A 26357-nucleotide genomic window follows, 5' to 3' on the forward strand; every position below is an offset into this window, starting at 1 on the left:
TTAGTTTTATTGCTATTACTTTCTTCATGACTTATACATGTTCCTCTGACTATGAGATTATGCAACTCCCGGATACCGAAGGAACACCTTGTGTGCTATCAAATGTCACAACATAACTGGGTGATTATAAAGATGCCCTATAAGTGTCTTTGAAGGTGTTTGTTAGGTTGGCATAGATCAAGATTAGGATTTGTCACTCCATATAGCGGAGAGGTATCTCTGGGCCCTCTCGGTAATGCACGTCACTATAAGCCTTGCAAGCAATGTGACTAGTGAGTTAGTTACGGGGTGATGCATTACGGAACGAGAAAAGAGACTTGCCGGCAACGAGATTGAACTAGGTACGATGATATCGATGATCGAATCTCGTGCAAGTAACATACCGATGACAAAAGGAATGACGTATGTTATTATGCGGTCTGACCGATAAAGATCTTCGTAGAATACATAGGATCCAATATGAGCATCCAGGTTCCACTATTGGTTATTGACCGGAGATGTGTCTCGGTCATGTCTACATAGTTCTCGAACCCGTAGGGTCCGCACGCTTAACGTTCGATGACGATTTGTATTATGAGTTATGTGTTTTGGTTATCGAAGTTTGCTCGAAGTCCCGGATGAGATCTTGGACATGACGAGGAGTCTCGAAATGGTCGAGAGGTAAAGATTGATATATTGGAAGGTAGTATTCGGACACCGAAAGGGTTCCGGAGTGTATCGGTTACATACCGGAGTACCAGAGGGGTTACCGGAACCCCCCAGGGAAAGATATGGGCCATATGGGCCATAGGAGGGAGGCTAACCAGCCCACAAGGGAGGAGGCCAAATTGGATTAGGGAAGCGGGCGCCCCCCCCCTTTTCTTCTCCTAATCCCTCTCCTTTCCCCCTTTCCCCCTCCGGAAGAAGAAAAAAAGGGCAGTCGAACCCTACTAGGACTGTAGTCCTAGTAGGACTCCCCTCTCCCTGGCGCGCCCCTTGGTGGCCAGCCTCCTCCTCCCCTCCTTTATATACGGGGGCAGGGGCACCCCAAAGCACAACAGTTGTTTCTTAGCCATGTGCGGTGCCCCCTCCACAGTTTACCACCTCGGTCATATTATCGTAGTGCTTAGGCGAAGCCCTGGCGGATCGCATCACCAACACCGTCACCACGCCATCGTGTTGACGTAACTCTCCCTCGACCCTCTGCTGGATCAAGAGTTCGAGGGGCGTCATTGAGCTGAACGTGTGCTGAACACGATGGTGCCGTACGTTCGGTACTTGGATTGGTTGGATCGTGAAGACGTTCGACTACATCAACCGCGTTAACCTAATGCTTCCTCTTTCGGTCTACGAGGGTACATGGACACACTCTCCCGTCTCTTTGATATGATTCTCCTATATAGATCTTGTGTGATCGTAGGAAATTTTTGAATTACTATGTTCCCCAACACTATTATCATACTTGTGCATTGGATATAGCTAATATTTTTTTGTGTTTCATGAATGGATCAATGATTGAGCATAATGGGCTAGGGATAGCTCTCTTTAGTGTTGATATTTTGAAAGACATGGTTGCTTGTTGATATTCTTGAGTATTGAGGTCTTCATGTCAAATTATAGACTATTGCTTTGAATCATCTAAAGTTCAAATGTCCATACTACAAAAGAGAAGAATATTTGATAAATATGATGGGTAGTGATACGTCCATTTTGCATCATGCTTTTATATCGATATTTATTGCATTATGGACTGTTATTTCACTTTATGTCACAATACTTATGGCTATTCTCTCTTATTTTACAAGGTTTACATAAGGAAGGAGAATGTCGGCAGTTGGAATTCTGGGCTGGAAAAGGAGCAAATATTAGAGACCTATTCTGCGCAACTCCAAAAGTCCTGAAACTCCACGGAACATCTTAAAACAAATAAAGAAAAATCCTCACCAAAGATGAAGGCCAGGGGGCCCACACCCTGCTCACGAGGGTGGGGGGCGCCCCCTCCCCCAGGGCGCACCCCCTTACCTCATGGGCCCCCTGGTGGCTCTCCGACGTCCATCTTCTCCTATATGAAGTCTTTCGATGAGAAAAAAATAAGAAGGAACTTTTCGGGACAAGACTCCGCCGCCAGGAGGCGTAACCTTGGCGGAACCAATCTAGAGCTCCGGCAGAGCTGTTCTGCCGGGGATACTTCCCTCCGGGAGGGGGAAATCATCACCATCGTCATCACCAACGCTCCTCTCATCGGGAGAGGGCAATCTCCATCAACATCTTCACCATCACCATCTCATCTCCAAACCCTAGTTCATCTCTTATATCCAATTCTTGTCTCAAAGTCCGGGATTGGTGCTAGTAGGTTGCTAGTAGTGTTGATTACTCCTTGTAGTTGATGCTAATTGGTTTACTTGGTGGAAGATCATATGTTCAGATCCTGTATGCATATTATTACCCCTCTGATTATGAACATGAATATGCTTTGTGAGTAGTTACGTTTGTTCCTGAGGACAAGGGAGAAGTCTTGCTATTAGTAGTCATGTGAATTTGGTATTCGTTTGATATTTTGATAAGATGTATGTTGTCTAGCCTCTAGTGGTGTTATGTGAACGTCGACTACATAAAACTAAACCATTATTTGGGCCTAGAGGAAGGCATTGGGAAGTAATAAGTAGATGATGGGTTGCTAGAGTGACAGAAGCTTAAACCCTAGTTTATGCGTTGCTTCGTAAGGGGATGATTTGGATCCATATGTTTCATGCTATGGTTAGGTTTACCTTAATACTTTTGTTGTAGTTGCGGATGCTTGCAATAGAGGTTGATCATAAGTGGGATGCTTGTTCAAGTAAGAACAGCACACAAGTACCGGTCCACCCACATATCAAATTATCAAATTATCGAACGCGAATCATATGAACGTGATGAAAACTAGCTTGACGATATTCCAATGTGTCCTCGGGAGCGCTTTTTCTATTATAAGAGTTTGTTCCGGTTTTTACTTTGCTACAAAAGGATTGGGCCACCTTCCTGCACTTTATTTACTTTTGTTACTTGTTGCTCGTTACAATTTATCCTATCGCAAAACTATCTGTTACCACTTATTTCAGTACTTGCAGAGAATACCTTGCTGAAAACCGCTTATCATTTCCTTCTGCTCCTCGTTGGGTTCGACACTCTTACTTATCAAAAGGACTACGATAGATCCCCTATACTTGTGGGTCATCAAGACTCTTTTCTGGCGCCGTTGCCGGGGAGTGTAGCGCCTTTGGTAGGTGGAATTTGGTAAGGAAAAATTTATATAGTGTGCTGAAATTTACTGTCACTTGTTACTATGGAAAGTAATTCTCTGAGGGGCTTGTTCAGGGTATCTTCACCCCGTCCAGTAGAGCAAAGAGTTGCTCCTCAACCTACTGAACCTATTGAAAATGAAACTCCTTTTGAATTTCCTTCGGGTATGATGGAAAAACTGCTAGCTAACCCTTTTACAGGAGATGGAATAAAGCATCCTGATGAGCACTTAATATATGTGGATGAAGTTTGTGAATTATTTAAGCTTGCAGGTATACCCGATGATGTTTCAAAGAAGAAGGTCTTCCCTTTATCTTTGAAGGGAGACGCATTGATATGGTATAGGCTATGTGATGATATGAGATCATGGGACTATGAAAGATTGAAGCTGGAATTTCATCGAAAGTATTACCCTATGCATCTTGTTCATCGTGATCGGAATTATATATATAATTTCTGGCCTCGCGAAGGAGAAAGCATCGCTCAAGCTTGGGGGAGGCTTAAATCAATGTTATATTCATGCCCCAATCATGAGCTCTCAAGAGAAATGATCATTCAAAATTTTTATGCTCGGCTTTCTCATAATAATCAAACCATGCTCGATACTTCTTGTGCTAGCTCTTTTATGATGAAGACTATTGAATTCAGATGGAATTTTCTAGCGACCAGACCTCAAACAGTCTGATCTCTGTGCTCCGGTGTCATCCCTGGATCAGTAATGCTGACACCACACAGTACTCGGAGGATTTATAACAGAGTAGCAATCACACACTTATTACATCGAGTGTCTCAAAAGAGAGCTTATTACAATAAGTATGGCTTAAGGCCATCTAATAACGATAACAGCGGAAAGCTTGGAAGATAAGTGAGTCCATCAACTCCTATGGCATCACTGAGTATAGGACCACGACCTAAAAACTCCTTAATCATCGTCTGAAAAGTCTGCAACATTAACGTTGCAGCCCGAAACGGGTCAGCACATGGAATATGCTGGCAATGTAACACATAGAGAGTAATGGAATGAAACGGCTATACTATATGCATATTTGGCTAGTGGAAAGCTCTATGGTTACAGTTTTGCGCAAAGCCATTTTTTCCCTACTTCGAAGGAATAAAATTTAATTACTATCATGGTAGTGGTTAAACATTGAGAATGGTTGACAGCATTCTCAATCCCAATTAAGCATCAACATTAAAACCCAACAATATTAATTTAGAGTAACATGTTGAGATTCACATGAAAATCCAAGTACTAGATACTCAAGATGTCCATAACCGGGGACACGGCTAACCATGATTAGTTTATTACACTCTGCAGAGGTTTGCGCACTTTTCCCCACAAGACTCGATCGCCTCCGTTTGGTTTCTCGCACTACATGGTGTTTGAGAAGACGGATGACCGAGACATAGTCTTTCAGAAGCGCTAGCACCTTATGATGGGTAGACCGTACCATCTACATCCCCCACATCTGCTAGTCTACCACTGTAAGAGTTCGCACGACTTAGTCAACTATGCTAGAGCCCATAATAGCTTGTGGCTGCACACGGAAGTTTCTAGTATGAATAGTCTCATGATCCCTTTGAGCCTGGGTGGTGGTCCAAAAGAAAACAGGCAAGTCCTGGAATACCCAGGTGCCTCAATCCACCCAGATGTGTGTTTAAGTTGCCACCTTAGATAAACCATTAATTAACAATCTCACATCTGTCATGGATTTCACTCACCCAATCCACGTCTACTAGCATAGCATGGCACAATAAGCAAACGTAGAAGTAACTCCCAAAGGTTTGATAATAACGGGTAATAGGTACTACCTCATCTACTTCCCATCCCACAATTTAATTAGATCCTAATCATGCAATGTGTGAGGATTGATCTAATGCAATAAAACTGGGTAGTAGAAAAGGTATGATCAAAGTGTTACTTGCCTTGCTGATGATCCGCGAAACCTAACGATTCGAAGTAACAGGCGGCGCACTCCGGGTATTCTATCGCAGACAAACAAACAAGCATACAATAAGTACTCATCTAATGCACAGGTAAAACTCAAATAAGAGATCTAACCAGAAGGTTCAACTTAAGAACTCCGGTTGGCAAAAAGAATCAAATCGAACGAAGCAACGAAAGACAAACGGCGAAAGAAAACAACTTCGTTCTACTAATCTGGATCTACGGCAAATTTTACAGTAACAAAAACTTGTGTAAGTTGGTTAAACGGATAGAGGGTTTCGAGACGAATCCCTAGGCGCTTGAATCGCCTAATTCCGATAAACGAGCGAAAAGTTAAACTAAAACGAAAATCGGATCAGGAATCGTGATCAGAAAAATCGCGGATTTAATCCGAGAAAAAGAAAAACGACGAACGCTGAATTTTTTTTTAATTATTCTGCTCGGAAGAAAAATAAAAAGAAATACTAAACGGACTCCAAAAATTCCGAAATAAATTTTCACGGGCTTCTAAAATCAAGCCGCACAAGGTGAACATTTATTTGGGCCCTAAATGCAATTTTGAAAAACGCACATTTTTCCTAAATTCAAATAAAACACCGAAAAACTCCGAAATAAAATCTTATTTGATTTTTTTATTAAATCCTCAATATTTCTTTATTTTGTGGAAGTCATTTTATTCCCTCTCTCATATTTTTGTAATAGAAATAACTGATGATAAAATAAATAAAATCAAATGATCCTATTCTCAAAATTTGAGAGAACTCAAATATGAAAATAACGAAATCCCCAACTCTCTCCGTGGGTCATTGAGTTGCGTAGAATTTCTAGGATCAACCAAAATGCAAAATAAAATATGATATGCATGATGATCTAATGTATAACATTCCAAATTGAAAATTTGGGATGTTACAAATTTATTGGATAGAATTAAATGCAACTCTGAAGATTGGGACCTCAACAAAGGTAAGGAGTCAGGTATGACACCTAAGTTTGATTGTGTTAAATCTTTTATGGACACCGATATTTTTCATAAGTTTAGCACTAAATATGGACTTGACTCTGAGATAGTAGCTTCTTTCTGTGAATCTTTTGCTACTTATGTTGATCTCCCTAAGGAGAAGTGGTTTAAATATCATCCTCCCATAGAAGTAAAAGTAGCTGCACCTATTAAAGTTGAAGAAAAGACTGTCACTTATAATGATCCTATTGTTCCTACTTCTTATGTTGAGAAACCACCTTTCCCTATTAGAATAAAGGATCATGCTAAAGCTTCAACTGTTGTTCGTAAAAGCAATATTAGAACTTATACACCTCCTGAGCAAGTTAAAGTAGAACCTAATATTGCTATTGTTAAAGATCTCTTGTCTGATAATATTGATGGGCATGTTATTCAATTCGAAGGTGAAATTGCTAGAATTGCTAAACCTTGTGCTAAAGATAAACATAGACCTGTGGTAGGCGTGCCCGTTATTTCTGTTAAAATAGGAGATCATTGTTATCATGGCTTATGTGATATGGGTGCTAGTGCTAGTGCAATACCTATTGACTTATACAAAGAAATTATGCATGACATTGCACCTGTTGAGTTAGAAGAAATTGTTGTTACTATTAAACTTGCTAATAGAGATACTATTTCACCAATGGGAATTATTAGAGATGTTGAAGTCTTGTGTGGGAAAACTAAATAACCTGCTGATTTTCTTGTTCTTGGTTCCCCACAAGATAGCTTTTGTCCCATTATATTTGGTAGACCCTTCTTAAATATTGTCAATGCTACCATAGACTGCACAAAGAATGTTGTTACTATTGGCTTGGATGATATGGTTCATGAGTTTAATTTCTCTAAATTTAGTAAACAACATCGTGAGGAAGAATTACCTAGTAAGGATGGAATTATTGGTCTTGCTTCTATTGTCGTACCTCCTAGTGATCCTTTAGAACATTATTTGCTAGACCATAAAAATGATATGTTCATGAATGAAAGAAGGGAAATAGATGAAGTATTCTTTAAATAGGAACCTATTCTGCAACATAATTTGCCTGTTGAAATTTTAGGGGATCCTCCTCCACCCAAGGGAGATCCCATGTTTGAGCTTAAACCCTTGCCTGATAATCTTAAATATGCTTATCTTGATGAAAAGAAGATATATCTTGTTATTATTTATGCTAACCTTTCAGAGCATGAAGAAGAAAGATTATTGAAAACTCTGAAGAAGCGTCGTGCTGCTATTGGATATACTCTTGATGATCTTAAGGGCATTAGTCCCACTCTGTGTCAACATAAAATAAATTTGGAAGCAGATGCCAAACCAGTTCGTGATCCTCAACGACGTCTGAATCCTAAAATGAAAGAAGTGGTAAGAAAATAAATACTAAAGCTTCTAGAGGCAGGTATAATCTATCCCGTTGCTGATAGTGAGTGGGTAAGTCCTGTCCATTGTGTCCCTAAGAAGGGAGGTATTACTGTTGTTCCTAATGATAAAGATGAATTGATTCCACAAAGAATTATCACAGGTTATAGGATGGTAATTGATTTCCGCAAATTAAATAAAGCTACTAAGAAAGATCATTACCCCTTACCTTTTATTGATAAAATGCTAGAAAGATTATGCAAACATACACACTATTGCTTTCTAGATGGTTATTCTGGTTTCTCTCAAATACTTGTGTCGGCTAGAGATCAATCAAAGACTACTTTTACATGCCCTTTTGGTACTTTTGCTTATAGATGTATGCCTTTTGGTTTATGTAATGCACCTGATACCTTTCAAAGATGCATGATGGCTATATTCTCTGACTTTTGTGAAAAGATTTGTGAGGTTTTCATGGACGACTTTTCCGTCTATGGTTCCTCTTTTGACGATTGCTTGAGCAATCTTGATCGAGTTTTGCAGCTATGTGAAGAAACTAATCTTGTCTTGAATTGGGAAAAGTGCCACTTTATGGTTAATGAAGGTATTGTCTTGGGGCATAAAGTTTCTGAAAGAGGTACTGAAGTTGATAAAGCCAAGGTCGATGCTATTGAAAAGATGTCATGTCCCAAGGACATCAAAGGTATAAGAAGTTTCCTTGGTCATGCCGGATTTTACAGGAGGTTCATCAAGGACTTCTCAAAAATTTCTCGGCGTCTGACTAATTTATTGCAAAAAGATATACCATTTGTCTTTGATGATGATTGTGTAGAAGCATTTGAAATACTTAAGAAAGCATTAGTCACTGCACCTGTTGTTCAGCCACCTGATTGGAATTTACCCTTTGAAATTATGTGTGATGCTAGTGATTATGCTGTAGGTGCTGTTCTAGGGCAAAGAGTTGATAAGAAATTAAATGTTATTCATTATGCTAGTAAGACCCTAGACAATGCTCAAAGAAATTACGCTACTACTGAAAAAGAGCTTTTAGCAGTTGTATTTGCTTGTGATAAGTTCAGATCTTATATTGTTGATTCTAAAGTAACTATTCAAACTGATCATGCTGCTATTAGATACCTTGTGGAAGAGAAAGATGCTAAACCTAGACTTATTAGATGGGTTCTCTTGCTACAAGAATTTGATTTGCATATTGTTGATAGAAAGGGAGCTGAGAACCCCGTTGCAGACAACTTGTCTAGGTTAGAAAATATTCTTGATGACCCACTACCTATTAATGATAGCTTTCCTGATGAACAATTAAATGTTATAAGTACTTCTCGTAGTACTCCATGGTATGCTGATTATGCTAATTATATTGTTGCTAAGTTTATACCAACTAGCTTCACATACCAGCAAAAGAAAAAGTTTTTCTATGATTTAAGACATTACTTTTGGGATGACCCACATCTTTATAAAGAAGGAGTAGATGGTGTTATTAGACGTTGTGTACCTGAGCATGAACAGGAACAGATCCTACGCAAGTGTCATTCCGATGCTTATGGAGGACACCACGCTGGAGATAGAACTGCACATAAGGTATTGCAATCTGGTTTTTATTGGCCTACTCTCTTCAAGGATGCCCGTAAGTTTGTCTTGTCTTGTGATGAATGTCAAAGAATTGGTAATATTAGTAGACGTCAAGAAATTCCTATGAATTATTCTCTTGTTATTGAATCGTTTGATGTTTGGGGCTTTGATTATATGGGACCTTTTCCTGCCTCTAATGGATACACACATATTTTAGTTGCTATTGATTATGTTACTAAGTGGGTAGAAGCTATTCCAACTAGTAGTGCTGATCATAACACTTCTATTAAAATGCTTAAGGAAGTTATTTTTCCGAGGTTTGGAGTCCCTAGATATTTAATGACTGATGGTGGTTCACACTTTATTCATGGTGCTTTCCATAAAATGCTTGCTAAATATGATGTTAATCATAGAATTGCATCTCCTTATCACCCTCAGTCTAGTGGTCAAGTAGAGTTGAGCAATAGAGAGCTCAAATTAATTTTGCAAAAGACTGTTAATAGGTCTAGAAACAATTGGTCCAAGAAACTTGATGATGCATTATGGGCTTATAGAACTGCATATAAAAATCCTATGGGTATGTCTCCATATAAAATGGTTTATGGAAAAGCATGTCACTTACCTCTCGAACTAGAACATAAGGCATATTGGGCTATTAAAGAGCTTAACTATGATTTTAAACTTGCCGGTGAGAAGAGGTTATTTGATATTAGCTCACTTGATGAATGGAGAACCCAAGCTTATGAAAATGCCAAGTTGTTTAAAGAAAAAGTTAAAAGATGGCATGACAAAAGGATACAAAAGCGTGAGTTTAATGTAGGTGATTATGTATTGCTATACAACTCTCGTTTAAGATTTTTTGCAGGAAAACTTCTCTCTAAATGGGAAGGCCCCTACGTTATCGAAGAGGTCTATCGTTCTGGTGCCATAAAAATCAACAACTTCGAGGGCACAAATCCGAAGGTGGTAAACGGTCAAAGAATTAAACATTATATCTCAGGTAATCCCATAAATGTTGAAACCAATATTATTGAAACCATAACCCCGGAGGAATACATAAGGGACACTTTCCAGAACGTTTCAGACTCCGAAAAGGAATATGTATGTGGTACGGTAAGTAAACCGACTCCAAAACAATTTTTAAGGCAATATTTCTCCATTTTGGAATATTTAGAAAAATAGAAAAATAAGTGGCAGTCCGGGAAGGACACGAGGGCCCCACGAGGGTGGTGGGCGCGCCCTACCCCCTGGGCGCGCCCCCCTACCTCATGAGCACCTCGTGTGCCTTCCGGACTCCGTTTTCTTGCACGTTACGTATTTTGGTCGGTAAAAATTCATTATATATTCTCCCGGAGGTTTTGACTCCCGTATCACACAAACCTCCTATGTTCTTGTTTCGAGCTGTTTTCTGTCAGGGTTTTCCAGGCTAGGCATCATGTCGTCTCCCTCCTCCAACAATGGTGACAACGATGCTTGGCTAATGAGGATAGATCTGAAGAGGGAAGAACCCACGAGGGTCAACAAGGATGAAAGGATCAAGAAGGCCACGGAGGATCAAGCTCCAGCAGCAAAAGACATCCTTCAAATTGATCATAACCTTCTTACCCCAACTGAGATCGAAGCTTTCAAGATGATTGAGTTAGCTCGTGTTCAAAACAAGTATCTCACACAAGAAAATATTTTGTTGAAGGAGCATATTGTTGCACTCAAGGGCATTATTCGCAAGCTGGAGGACCTCTTACGCTCGATGTGCGATTATCCGTCACCACCACCTTCTTCAACGACAAAGAAGGAGACATAATCACTTGGGTATGGGCACTCCCCTTGGCAACTGCCAAGCTTGGGGGAGGTGCTCCGGTATCGTATCACAATCACAACTCCTATCTTTATCGTTTTTTTAGTTCGATCCTATTAGTAGTATCTTGATCTAGTAGAATAAAGTTCATGGCATGATCTAGTTTTGAGTTTTGCTTTATGATCTCTCTTTGTAATCGAGTCCGTGAGCTATATAATAAAGATTAGTGTTGAGTTAAGGGCTTGATTATTTTGCCATGATCTTGGGAGAATAAAAGAAAAGAGAAAAGAATAAAAAGAAACAAAAAGTTCATATTGATCTTATTGAGAGTAATGACTTCACATAGAAAGAGTATGATGATTAAAAGTTGTTGGGAGTTGGCAGACATAGCTTTGGTCATTGTTGCAATTAATAGGAAGTAATAAGGAAAGAGAGGTCTTCACATATAGATATATTATCATTGACATCTTTTATGATTGGGAGCACTCATTAAAATATGACATGCTAAAGAGTTTATGTTGGACAAGGAAGACAACGTAATGAGTTATGTCTTTCTTATATCCGAGATAAAGTATGTTGTCATGGATCCTCTAACTTTTTGAGCTTGCCTTTCCCCCTCATGCTAGCCAAATTCTCAGCACCAAGTAGAAATACTACTTGTGCTTCCAAATACCTTTAAACCAGTTTTGCCATCAGAGTCCACCATATCTACCTATGGATTGAGTAAGATCCTTCAAGTAAGTTGTCATCGGTGCAAAGCAATAAAAATTGCTCTAAATATGTATGATTGATTGGTGTGGGAGAAATAAGCTTTATACGATCTTGTGATGTGAAAGTAATAAAAGCGACGGACTGCATAATAAAGGTTCATATCACAAGGGGCAATATAAAGTGACGTTCTTTCGCATTGAGATTTTATGCATCCAACCATAAAAGCGCATGGCAACCTCTGCTTCCCTCTGCGAAGGGCCTATCCTTTATTATTATCTTCTACCTTATGCAAGAGTCATGGTGATCTTCACCTTTTCTTTTTCATTTTATCCTTTGGCAAGCTCAGCATGTTGGAAAGAACATGATATATATATATATATATAATTGGATGTAGGGGAGCATGAACCATTATTGTTGACATTACCCTTGAGGTAAAAGGTTGTGGGGAAAAACTGTAAGCCCTTATCTTTCTCTGTGCCCGATTAAAACTCCGTAACCACAAGTATTGCGTGAGTGTTAGCAATTATGGAGGACTAAATGATAGTTGAGTATGTGGACTTGCTTTTTAGCTCTGACATAGACTCTTTCCGATGTTATGATAAATTGCAATTGCTTCAATGACTGAGATTATAGTTTGTCGGAGCCCAATAAGGTTTATGATTTATACTTTTGCATTGTTAATAGATCATCACTTGAACATAAGTAATCATATGACAAAATCTATATATGTTGCTGTTATGAGAATAATCATGATGCCTTCATGTTCGTATTTTATTTTTATCGGCGCCTCTACCTCTAAACATGAGGACATATTTATTGTTATCGGCTTTTCGCTTGAGGACAAGCGAGGTCTAAGCTTGGGGAGTTGATACGTCCATTTTGCATCATGCTTTTATATCGATATTTATTGCATTATGGACTGTTATTTCACTTTATGTCACAATACTTACGGCTATTCTCTCTTATTTTACAAGGTTTACATAAGGAAGGAGAATGTCGGCAGCTAGAATTCTGGGCTGGAAATGGAGCAAATATTAGAGACCTATTCTGCGCAACTCCAAAAGTCCTAAAACTCCACGGAACATCTTAAAACAAATAAAGAAAAATCCTCGCCAAAGATGAAGGCCAGGGGGGCCACACCCTGCTCACGAGGGTGCCCCCCCCTAGGGCGTGCCCCCCTACCTCGTGGGCCCCCTGGTGGCTCTCCGACGTCCATCTTCTCCTATATGAAGTCTTTCGATGAGAAAAAAATAAGAAGGAACTTTTCGGGACGAGACTCCGCCGCCACGAGGCGGAACCTTGGCGGAACCAATCTAGAGCTCCGGCAGAGCTGTTCTGCCGGGGATACTTCCCTCCGGGAGGGGGAAATCATCACCATCATCATCACCAATGATCCTCTCATTGGGAGAGGGCAATCTCCATCAACATCTTCACCAGCACCATCTCATCTCCAAACCCTAGTTCATCTCTTATATCCAATTCTTGTCTCAAAGTCCGGGATTGGTGCTAGTAGGTTGCTAGTAGTGTTGATTACTCCTTGTAGTTGATGCTAATTGGTTTACTTGGTGGAAGATCATATGTTCAGATCCTATATGCATATTATTACCCCTCTGATTATGAACATGAATATGCTTTGTGAGTAGTTACGTTTGTTCCTGAGGACAAGGGAGAAGTCTTGCTACTAGTAGTCATGTGAATTTGGTATTCGTTTGAAATTTTGATAAGATGTATGTTGTCTAGCCTCTAGTGGTGTTATGTGAACGTCGACTACATAAAACTAAACCATTATTTGGGCCTAGAGGAAGGCATTGGGAAGTAATAAGTAGATGATGGGTTGCTAGAGTGACAGAAGCTTAAACCCTAGTTTATGCGTTGCTTCGTAAGGGGATGATTTGGATCCATATGTTTCATGCTATGGTTAGGTTTACCTTAATACTTTTGTTGTAGTTGCGGATGCTTGCAATAGAGGTTGATCATAAGTGGGATTCTTGTTCAAGTAAGAACAGCACACAAGTACCGGTCCACCCACATATCAAATTATCAAATTATCGAACGCGAATCATATGAATGTGATGAAAACTAACTTGACGATATTCCCATGTGTCCTCGGGAGCGCTTTTTCTATTATAAGAGTTTGTTCCGGCTTGTCCTTTGCTACAAAAGGATTGGGCCACCTTGCTGCACTTTATTTACTTTTGTTACTTGTTGCTCGTTACAATTTATCCTATCGCAAAACTATCTGTAACCACTTATTTCATTACTTGCAGAGAATACCTTACTGAAAACCTCTTATCATTTTCTTCTGCTCCTTGTTGGGTTCGACGCTCTTACTTATCGAAAGGACTACAATAGATCCCATATACTTGTGGTTCATCAGGTAGCATTCCACATCAAAAAATATGTTTTTATCATTTACCTCCTCGAGGACGAGCAGGAATTAAGCTTGGTGATGCTGATACGTCTCCAATGTATCTTTAGGTTTTGATTGTTCCATGCTATTAAAGTATCATTTTTGGATGTTTTATACTCATTTACTAGCAACTTTATATAATTTTTGGGTCTAACCTATTGACATAGTGCCCAGTGCTAGCTGTTGTTTTTTGCTTGTTTTTTACTTCGCAGAATATCAATACCAAACGGAGTCCAAATGCCACAAAACTTTTTGGAGAATATTTTCTGCCTAGAAGACACCCAGGAGGCCCAAGAAGTGCACCGAAGGGGGGCTGTGGGGCCCACTAGGCACCAGGGCGCGCTAGGGCCCCCAGGCGTGTCCTGGTGGATAGTGGGGCCCACGGGCACCCCCTCCACCGACATCTGCCTCTATAAATACTCTAAAATCCCAAAAAACCTATGGGAGTTGATGAAACACAATTCCAGCCGCTGCAAGTTCCAGAACCACGAGATTGAATCTAGAGGCCTTCTCCGGCACTCTGCCGGAGGGCTCAACGATCATGGAGGAGTTCTTCGTCATCACCCTTGCCCCTCCGATGATGCGTGACTAGTTTACCACAGACCTACGGGTCCGTAGGCAGTAGCTAGATGGATTCTTCACTCTTTTTGATCATCAATACAATGTTTTCCTCGATGTTCTTGGAGATCTATTTGATGTAAAGACTTTTTGCGGTGTGTTTGTTAGGATCCGACCAATTGTGAGTTTATGATCAGATCTATCCATGAATATTATTTGAGTCTTTGTTGAACTCTCTTATGCATGATTCTTATGGCCTCATATTTCTTCTCCGAAACTTTAGTTTAGTTTGGCCAACTAGATTGATTTTTCTTGCCGTGGGAAGAGGTGCTTTGTGATGGGTTCGATCTTGCGGTGCTCAATCTCAGTGACAGAAAGAGACATGACACACATGTATCATTTCCATTAAGGATAAAAAGATGGGGTCTATTCCTACATGAATAGGTCTTGTCTAGATCATGTCATTGTTCTTATTGCATTACTTCGTTTGTCCATGAACTTAATACACTAGATGCATGTTGGATAGCGGTCGATGTGTGGAGTAATAGTAGTAGATGCCGGCAGGAGTCGGCCTACTAATCTTAGACGTGATGCCTATATACATGATCATTGCCTTGGATATCGTCATTATTATTTGCTCTTCTATCAATTAACCAACAGTAATTTGTTTACCCATCGTATGCTATTTTCTCGAGAGAAGCCTCTAGTGCAATCTACAACCCCTGGGTCTATTTCCTATCATATTAAACCAAAAATACCTTGCTACACTTTTTCTTTCTTTATTTTATTATGTGTTTTTGCTAGATCTATTTATCCAATCTCATACAATTTAATCTATCTCAATACCGAGGAGGGACTAACTACCCCTCTTACGCGTTGGGTTGCAAGTTTTTGTTGTTTGTGTGCAGGTGTTGTTTACATAGTGTTGCTTGGTTCTCCTACTAGATTGATAACCTTGGTTTCATAACTGAGGGAAATACTTACCGTTGTTGTGCTACATCATCCTCTCCTCTTCGGGGAATTACCAACGCAGATACAAGCAATCACTTGTGCAACCAACTCCTTAAACCCAAAGTTATGCCAAATGAGTCCACCATACCTACCTATATACGGTATTTCCATGTCATTCCAAGTAAATTTGTATGTGCCAACTCTAATTTTCAAAATGAATTTCCTTTTTGTGTGCCCGTACCGCTCGAAGCGGCGGGGCTGGGCAATATTTTCCATGTTAGATATGTTATTCTCAAGATGAGTGTTTATTCACTTGTCATTGCACAAGTGTGTGGTAGGTAATAGGAATGCCCGGTCCCAAAATGAAAAAAAATATTATATGTTGTCAGTAATAAATTCCTTGGAAAGTGTTGGTATGGAAGGCACCCGTGGATACGGCTAGCCATGGATTGTGAAAGAATGGTGGAAAAGGAAATAAACTTTATTTTATGTTTGGGAACCGCCTATGATTTATCTAGCATGGAAGATATTGGGAATTCTTGGTCATTTTCGTTGAAAGGAAAAGCATTCCTCACAAAATAATTTTATCTCTCAATTTAAGCTATGAGCTCTGGCACCTCTACAAATCTCTACTTCCATCTGCGAAGGGTCTATCTATTTACTTTTATGCAATTTTTATTTTTATTGAGTCTCCATCTTCTCTTATAAAGCACAAACTAGGGAACACTATTATCATACTTGTGCATTGGATGTAGCTAATATTTGAGTGTGTTTCAAGAATGGATCAATGATTGAGCATAATGGGCTAGGGATAGCTTTCTTTAGCATTGATATTTTGAAAGACATGGTTGCATGTTGATATGCTTGAGTATTGATGTCCTCATGTCAATTATACATTATTGCCTTGAATCATCTAAAGTCCAAATGTCCATGCTACAAAATAAAACAATATGTGATGAACATGATAGGCAGCATTCCACATAAAAAATTCTGTTTTTATCATTACCTACTCAAGGACGAGCAAGAATTAAGCTTGGGGATGCTGATAAGTCTCTAATGTATCTATAATTTTTTATTGTTCCATGTTGTTATATTATCAATCTTGGATGTTTTATATACATTTACTAGCAAGTTTAAATCACTTTTTGGGACTAACCTGTTGACATAGTGCCCAGTGCCAGTTGTTGCTTTTTGCTTGTTTTTTACTTTGCAGAATACCAATACCAAACAAAGTCCAAATGCCATGAAACTTTTTGGAGAATTTTTCTGGTGATAAGAGGCCTTGGAAGCTAAAGGGGAACACAAGAGGAGGTCCGTGGGGCCCACTAGGCACCGGGGCATGCCAGGGGCCTCCGGTGCGCCCTGGTGGGTAGTGGAGCCCACGGGAACCTTCTTGACCTACTTCCACCTCTATAAATCCTCTAAAAATCCCAAAACCCTAGGGGAGTCGAGGAAATATTGTTTCCGTCGCTGCAAGTTCCAGAACCACAAGATCCAATCTAGAGGCCTTGTCTGGCACTCTGCCGGAGGGGGCAACAATCACGGAGGGATTCTTCATAATCCTTGTTGCCCCTCTGATGAAGCTTGAGTATTTTACCACAGACCTATGGCTCTGTAGTTAGTAGTTAGATGGCTTCTTCTCTCTTTTTGATCTTCAATACAATGTTCTCCTCGATGTTCTTGGAGATCTATTTGATGTAACACTTTTTTGCGGTGTGTTTGTTGGGATCCGATGAATTGTGAGTTTATGACCAGATCTATCTACGGATATTATTTGAGTCTTCTCTGAACTCTTATATGCATGATTGTTATAGCCTCGTATTTCTTCTCCAAATTTTTGGTTTGGTTTGGCCAACTAGATTGATTTTTCTTGCCATGGGAAGAGGTGCTTTGTGATGAGTTCTATCTTGCGGTGCTCAATCTCAGTGACAGAAAGAGACATGACATGCATGAATCATTGCTATTAAGGTTAACAAGATGGGGTTTATTCATACATGAGTTTATCTTGTCTACATCATGTCATCGTTCTTATTGCATTACTCTGTTTTTACATGAAGTTAATACACTAGATGCATGATGGATAGTGATTGATGTGTGGATTAATAGTAGTAGATTCATGCAGGAGTCGGTCTACTAATCTTGAACATGATGCCTATATACATGATCATTGCCTTGGATATTGTCATAATTGTTTGCTTTTCTGTCAATTGCCCAACAGTAATTTCTTTACTCTTGATATGTTATTTTCTTGAGAGAAACCTCTAGTGCAAACTACCGCCCCCGGGTCTATTTCCTATCATATTAAACCAAAAATACCTTGCTGCGATTTTTCTTTATTTATTTAATTTTGTGTTTTTGTCAGATCTATTTGCCAAAACCAATACAATTTAATCTATCTCAATATCGTTGAGGGATTGACAACCCCTTTACACGTTGGGTTGCGATTTGTTGTTTGTGTGCAAGTATTGTTTACATCGTGTTGCTTGGTTCTCCTACTGGATTTATAACCTTGGTTTCATAACTGAGGGAAATACTTACCTCTGTTGTGTTGCATCTGAAGGAAATATGCCCTAGAGGCAATAATAAAGTTATTATTTATTTCCTTATATCATGATAAATGTTTATTATTCATGCTAGAATTGTATTAACCGGAAACTTAGTACATGTGTGAATACATAGAAAAACAAAGTGTCACTAGTATGCCTCTACTTGACTAGCTCGTTGAATCAAAGATGGTTAAGTTTCCTAGCCATAGACATGAGTTGTCATTTGATTAACGGGATCACATCATTAGAGAATGATGTGATTGACTTGACCCATTCCGTTAGCTTAGCACGATGATCGTTTAGTTTGTTGCTACTGCTTTCTTCATGACTTATACATGTTCCTCTGACTATGAGATTATGCAACTCCCGAATACTGGAGGAACACTTTGTGTGCTACCAAACATCACAACGTAACTGGGTGATTATAAAGGTGCTCTGCAGGTGTCTCCGATGGTACTTGTTGAGTTGGCATAGATCGAGATTAGGATTTGTCACTCCGATTGTCGGAGAGGTATCTATGGGCCCTCTCGGTAATGCATATCACTATAAGCCTTGCAAGCAATGTGACTAATGAATTAGTTGCGGGATGATGCATTACGAAACGAGTAAAGAGACTTGCCGGTAACGAGATTGAACTAGGTATTGAGATACCAACGATCGAATCTCGGGCAAGTAACATACCGATGACAAAGGGAACAACGTGTGTTGTTATGCGGTTTGACCGATAAAAATCTTCGTAGAATATGTAGGAGACAATATGAACATCCAGGTTCCGCTATTGGTTATTGACCGGAGACGTGTCTCGGTCATGTCTACATAGTTCTCGAACCCGTAGGGTCCGCACGCTTAACGTTCGGTGACGATCGGTATTATGAGTTTATGTGATTTGATGTACCGAAGGTAGTTCAGAGTCCCGGATGAGATCGGCGACATGATGAGGAGTCTCTAAATGGTCGAGGCGTAAAGATCGATATATTGGACGACTATATTCGGACATCGGAAAGGTTCCGAGTGATTCGGGTATTTTTCGAAGTACTAGGGAGTTACGGGAATACGGGGAAGAAGTATTGGGCCTCATGGGCCAAGTGGTGGAAGAGAGGAGGCAGGGCGCGTGTCCCCCCTTTCCTCCTTTCCTCCCTCTCCTTCCTTCTCCTCTTCCCCCTTCCTTTCCTCCTCCTATTAGGAGTAGGAAAGGGGAGTCCTACTCCTACTAGGAGGAGGAATCCTCCTCCTGGCGCGCCTTACACGGGCTGGCCGGCCTCCCCCTTGCTCCTTTATATACGGGGGCAGGGGCACCCCATACACACAACAATTGATCTGTTGATCTCTTAGCCGTGTGCGGTGCCCCCCTCCACCATAATCCACCTCGGTTATATCGTAGTGGTGCTTAGGCGAAGCCCTGCGTCGGCAGCTTCATCAACATCGTCACCACGCCGTCGTGCTGACGAAACTCTCCCTCGAGCTCTACTGGATCATGAGTTCACGGGACGTCACAGAGCTGAACGTGTGCTAAATGCGGAGGTGCCATACATTCGGGACTGAAGATCGGTCGATCGTGAAGACATACGACTAAATCAACCGTGTTGTTATAACGCTTCCGATTAATGGTCTACGAGGGTACGTGGACTACACTCTCCCCTCTCGTTGCTATGCATCACCATGATCTTGCGTGTGCATAGGAAAATTTTGAAATTACTTCGTTCCCCAACAGTGGCATCCGAGCCAGGTTTATGCGTAGATGTCATATGCACGAGTAGAACACAAAGGAGTTGTGGGCGTGGGTATATACATATTGCTTGCTGTCACTAGTTGATTCTTGATACAGCGGCATTGTTGGATGAAGCGGCCCAGACCGACATTACGCGTACGCTTACGCGAGACTGGCTCTACCGACGTGCTTCGCACACAGGTGGCTAGTGGGTGTCTGTTTCTCCAGCTTTAGTTGAATCGGATTCAATGAACAGGGTTCTTTCTGAAGATCAAAAAGCAATCACTATACCGCGTTGTGGTTTTTGATGCGTAGGTAAGAACGGTTCGTGCTCAGCCCGTAGCAGCCACGTAAAACTTGCAACAACAAAGTAGATTGACGTCTAACTTGTTTTTGCAGGGCATGTTGTGATGTGATATGGTCAAGACATGATGAGATATAAATTGTTGTATGAAATGATTATATTTTTTTGAAGTTATCGGCAATTGGCTTAAGCCTTATGGTTGTCTCTTTATTGCATAAGATGCAAGCGCCAAATAATTGCTTTGCTTTATCGCTATGCGATAGCAATAGTTGCAAGAGCAATAATTGGCGAGACGACCATGTGACGACACGTTGATAGAGATCAAGATGATGGAGATCATGGTGTCATGCCGATGGCGATAGAGATCATGATGGTACTTTGGAGATGGAGATCAAAGGCGCAAGATGATCATTGCCATATCATGTCACATATTTTGATTGCATGTGATGTTTATATATTATACATCTTATTTTGCTTAGTTCGGCGGTAGCTTTATAAGATGATCCCTCACTAAATTTTAAGGTAAAAGTGTTCTCCCTGAGGATGCTCCATTGCCAAAGTTCGTGGTGCCGAGACACCACGTGATGATCGGGTGTGATAAGCTCAACTTTCATCTACAACGGGTGTAAGCCAGTTTTGCACACGCAGAATTACTTGGGTTAAACTTGACGAGCCTAGCATATGTAGATATGGCCTCGGAACACTGGAGACCGAAAGGTCGAGCGTAAATCATATAGTAGATATGATCAACATAATGATGTTCACCATTGAAAACTACTCCATCTCACGTGATGATCGGACATGGTTTAGTTGATTTGGATCACGTGATTATTTAGATGACTAGAGGGATGTCTATCTAAGTGGGAGTTCTTAAGTAATATGATTAATTGAACTTTAAATTTATCATGAACTTAGTCCTGATAGTATTTGCATTTCTATGTTGTAGATCAATAGCTCGCACATAGCTTCCCCATTTATTTTTTATATGATCCTAGACAAAAATAAATTGAAAGATGTTAGTAGCAATGATGCGGACTAGGTCCGTGATCTAAGGATTATCCTCATTGTTGCACAGGAGAATTATGTCCTTGATGCACCGCTAGGTGACAGACCTATTGCAGGAGCAGATACAGACGTTATGAACGTTTGATAAAGCTCGGTATGATGACTACTTGATAGTTTAGTGCACCATGCTTTATGGCTTAGAACCGGGATTTCAAAAACATTTTGAATGCCACAAAGCATATAAGATGTTCTAAGAGTTGAAATTGGTATTTCATACTCATGCCCGTGTCGAGAGGTAGAAGACCTCTGACAGTACTTTGCCTACAAGATGGAGGAGAATAGCTCAACTAGTGAGCATATGCTCAGAATGTCTGAGTACTACAATCACTTGAATCAAGTGGGAGTTAACCTTCCACATAAGATAGTGATTGACAGAGTTCACTAGTCACTATCACCAAGTTACTGGAACTTCGTGATGAACTATAATATGCAAGGGATAATGGAAACGATTCCCAAGCTCTTCATGATGCAGAAATCGACGAAGGTAGAAATCAAGAAAAGCATCAAGTGTTGATGGTTGACAAGACCACTAGTTTCAAGAAAAGGGCGGGAGAAGGGGAATTTCAAGAAGAACGGGAAGCAAGTTGCTGCTCAAGTGAAGAAGCCCAAGTCTAGACCTAAGCCTGAGACTAAGTGCTTCTACTGCAAAGGGACTGGTCACTGGAAGCAGAACTTCCCCAAGTATTTGGCGGATAAGAAGGATGGCAAAGTGAACAAAGGTATATTTTATATACATGTTATTAATGTGTACTTCAATAGTGTTTATAGCAACCCCTCAGTATTTGATACTAGTTCAGTTGCTGAGATTAGTAACTCGAAACGGGAGTTGCAGAATGAACAGAGACTAGTTAAGGGTGAAGTGACGATGTGTGTTAGAAGTGGTTCCAAGATTAATATGATCATCATCGCACACTCCATATACTTTTGGGATTAGTGTTGAACCTAAATAAATGTAATTTGGTGTTTGCGTTAAGCATGAATATGATTTGATCATGTTTATTGCAATACGGTTACTCATTTAAAGTCACAGAATAATTGTTGTTATGTTTACATGAATAAAACCTTCAATGGTCATACACCCAAGGTGAATGGTTTATTGAATCTCGATCGTAGTGATACACATATTCATAATATTGAAGCCAATAGATGCAAAGTTAATAATGATAGTGCAACTTATTTGTGGCACTGCCATTTAGGTCATATTGGTGTAAAGCGCATGAAGAAAATCCATGCTGATGGGCTTTTGGAATCACTTGATTATGAATCAGTTGATGCTTGTGAACCATGCCTCATGGGCAAGATGACTAAGACTCCGTTCTCCGGAACAATGGAACGAGCAACAGACTTGTCGGAAATAATACATACTGATGTATGCAGTCCGATGAGTGTTGAGGCTCGCGACAGGTATCGTTATTTTTTGACCTTCGCAGATGATTTGAGTAAGATATGGGTATATCTTCTTGATGAAACATAAATCTGAAACATTTAAAAAGTTCAAATAATTTCAGAGTGAAGTGGAAAATCATCGTAACAAGAAAATAAAGTTTCTACGATCTGATCATGGAGGAGAATATTTGAGTTACGAGTTTGGTCTTCATTTGAAACAATGTGGAATAGTTTCGCAACTCACGCCACCTGGAACACCACAGCGTAATGGTGTGTCCGAACATCGTAACTGTACTATATTAGATATGGTGCAATCTATGATGTCTCTTACCAATTTACCACTATCGTTTTGGGGTTATGCATTTGAGACAGCTGCATTCACATTAAATAGCGCACCATCTAAATCCGTTGAGACGACGCCATATGAATTGTGGTTTGGCAAGAAACTGAAGTTGTCGTTTCTTAAAGTTTGGGGTTGCGATGCTTATGTGAAAAAGTTTCATCCTGATAAGCTCAAACCCAGATCGGAGAAATGTGTCTTCATAGGATACCCAAAGGACACTGTTGGGTACACCTTCTATCACAGATACAAGGGCAAGACATTTGTTGGTAACAATGGATCCTTTCTAGAGAAGGAATTTCTATCGAAAGAAGTGAGTGGGAGGAATGTAGAACTTGATGAGGTAATTGTACCTGCTCCCGAATTGGAAAGTAGTTCATCACAGAAATTAGTTCTAGTGATCTCTACACCAATTAGTGAGGAAGCTAATGATGATGATCATGAAACTTTAGATCAAGTTACTACCGAACCTCGTAGGACAACCAGAGTATGGTCCGCACCAGAGTGGTACGGTAATCCTTTTTTTAAATCATGTTACTAGACCATCACGAACCTACAAACTATGAGGAAGCGACGATCAACCTAGATTCTGCAAAATGGCTTGAGGCCATGAAATCTGAGAGGGGATCCATGTATGAGAGCAAACTATGGACTTTGATTGACTTGCCCGATGATCGATGAATCATTGAGAATAAATGGATCTTCAAGAGGAAGACGGACACTGATAGTAGTGTTACTATCTACAAATCTTGAATTGTCGCAAAATGTTTTCGACAAGTTCAAGGTGTTGACTACGATGAGATTTTCTCACTCGTATCAATGCTTAAAAGTTTGTCCGAATCATGTTAGCAGTTGCCGCATTTTATGAAATCTGGCAAATGGATGTCAAAATTGTATTCCTTCATGCTTAAAGAAGAGTTGTATATGATGCAACCAGAAGTTTTTGTCGATCCTAAAGGTGCTAACAAAGTGAGCAAGCTCCAGCGATCCATCTATGGACTGGTGCAAGCATCTCGGAAGTTGGAATATATGCTTTGATAAAGTGATCAAAGCATATGGTTTTATATAGACTTGTGGTGAAGCCTGTATTTACAAGAAAGTGAGTGGGAGCACTACAGCATTCCTGATAAGTATATGTAAATGACATATTGTTGATCGGAAATAATGTAGAATTTTCTGGAAAGCATAAAGGAGTGTTTGAAAGGAGTTTTTCAAAGGAAGACCTCGGTGAAGCTACTTACATATTGAGCATCAAGATCTATAGTGATAGATCAAGACGCTTGATAAGTTTTTTTTCAATGAGTACATACCTTGACAAGATTTTGAAGTAGTCCAAAATGGAACAGTCAAAGAAAGAGTTCTTGCCTGTGTTGCAAGGTGTGAAGTTGAGTAAAGACTCAAAACCCGACCACAGAAGAAAATAGAAAGAGAATGAAAAGTCATTCCCTATGCCTCAGTCATAGGTTCTATAAAGTAAAATGCTATGTTGTTTACCAGTCCTATTGTATACCTTAGCATATTTCTGGCAAGGGAGTACAATAGTGATCTAGGGGTAGATCACTGGACAGCGGTCAAAATTATCCTTAGAGGACTAAGGAAATATTTCTCGGTTATGGAGGTGATAAAAGAGCTCTTCGTAAAGAGTTACGTCAATGCAAGCTTTTTACATCAATCTAGATGACTCTAAGTCTCGATCTAGATACATATTGAAAGTGGGAGCAATTAGCTAGAGTAGCTCCGTGCAGAGCATTGTAGACATAGAAATTTGCGAAATACATACGGATCTGAATGTTGTAGACCCGTAGACTAAACTTCTCTCACAAGAAAAACATGATCACTCTTTGGGTGTTAATCACATAACGATGTGAACTATATTATTGACTCTAGTAAACCCTTTGGGTATTAGTCACATGGAGATGTGAAACTAATCACATAAATATGTGAACTAGATTATTGACTCTAGTACAAGTGGGATACTGAAGGAAATATGCCCTAGAGGCAATAATAAAGTTATTATTTATTTCCTTATATCATGATAAATGTTTATTATTCATTATAGAATTGTATTAACCGGAAACTTAGTACATGTGTGAATACATAGACAAACAAAGTGTCACTAGTATGCCTCTACTTGACTAGCTTGTTGAATCAAAGATGGTTAAGTTTCCTAGCCATAGACATGAGTTGTCACTTGATTAATGGGATCTGAAAGTGCAACTATCCCTAGGTGGTTTTGGTAATTCATAACAACATATAGCTCATTGAGCTAATGCTATTCCAAGATGATTATTTCAGGAAAGCTCAATGATTGGCATGGCATGGATGTGAAAGTGGAACCCTCAAAATGCTAAGGACAAAGGATTGGCTCAAGCTCAAAATCTCAAGACTCTTCATTTTATACTTTAGTGATCCAAGATCACATTGAGTCTTTAGGAAAAGCCAATACTATCAAGGAGGGATGAGGTGTTGCTTAATGAGCCTCTTGCTTCATGTGCTTAGTGATATGCTCCAAAACCCTCAACTACTTTCCCATATCCACATATGACCTAAACCCTAAGCCAAACTCGGTCCTACTGATTCTTCCTATCCGGCGCCACCGAGTTTTCATTTGTCATAAGCCACTGCCAAACCCTAGCAATTCGGTTCTACCGATAAGGATCTCGGTCTCACCGAGATGGGGTTGCAAACTCTCTGTTTCCCTTTCGTAACTTTTCGGTCTCACCGAAAGAGCGAATCGGTCCCACCGAGATTGCAATGTAAACTCAGTGTTTCCCCTTTGTAACTTTTCGGTCTCACCGAGTTCCACTCGGTCTCACCGAAAGAGCAAATCGGTCCCACCGAGTTTGCCTGACCAACTCTCTGGTTAGCTAATTACCAAATTCGGTCTCACCGAGTTTGTGTAATAGGTCTCACCGAGATTACGTTATGCCCAAACCCTAACCATATCGGTCCTACCGAGTTGCATGTCAGTCCCACCGAAAATCACTAACGGTCACTAGGTTTACATTTTCGGTCCGACCGAGTTTATTGATTTGGTCCCACCGAGATTGGAAAACTGTGTAACGGTTGGATTTTGTGTGGAGGCTATATATACCCCTCCACCTCCTTCTCATTCGAGGAGAGAGCCATCATAACACACACACACCATTCCAACTCATATGTTCTGAGAGAGAACCACCTACTCATGTGTTGAGACCAAGATATTCCATTCCTACCATATGAATCTTGATCTCTAGCCTTCCCAAGTTGCTTTCCACTCAAATCTTCTTTCCACCAAATCCAAATCCTATGAGAGAGAGTTGAGTGTTGGGGAGACTATCATTTGAAGCACAAGAGCAAGGAGTTCATTACCTACACACCATTTGTTACTTCTTGGAGAGTGGTGTCTCCTAGATTGGCTAGGTGTCACTTGGGAGCCTCCGACAAGATTGTGGAGTTG

This window comes from Triticum urartu, chromosome 2 (assembly GCF_003073215.2).
Source record: "Triticum urartu cultivar G1812 chromosome 2, Tu2.1, whole genome shotgun sequence".
NCBI classification, from domain to species: Eukaryota; Viridiplantae; Streptophyta; class Magnoliopsida; order Poales; family Poaceae; genus Triticum; species Triticum urartu.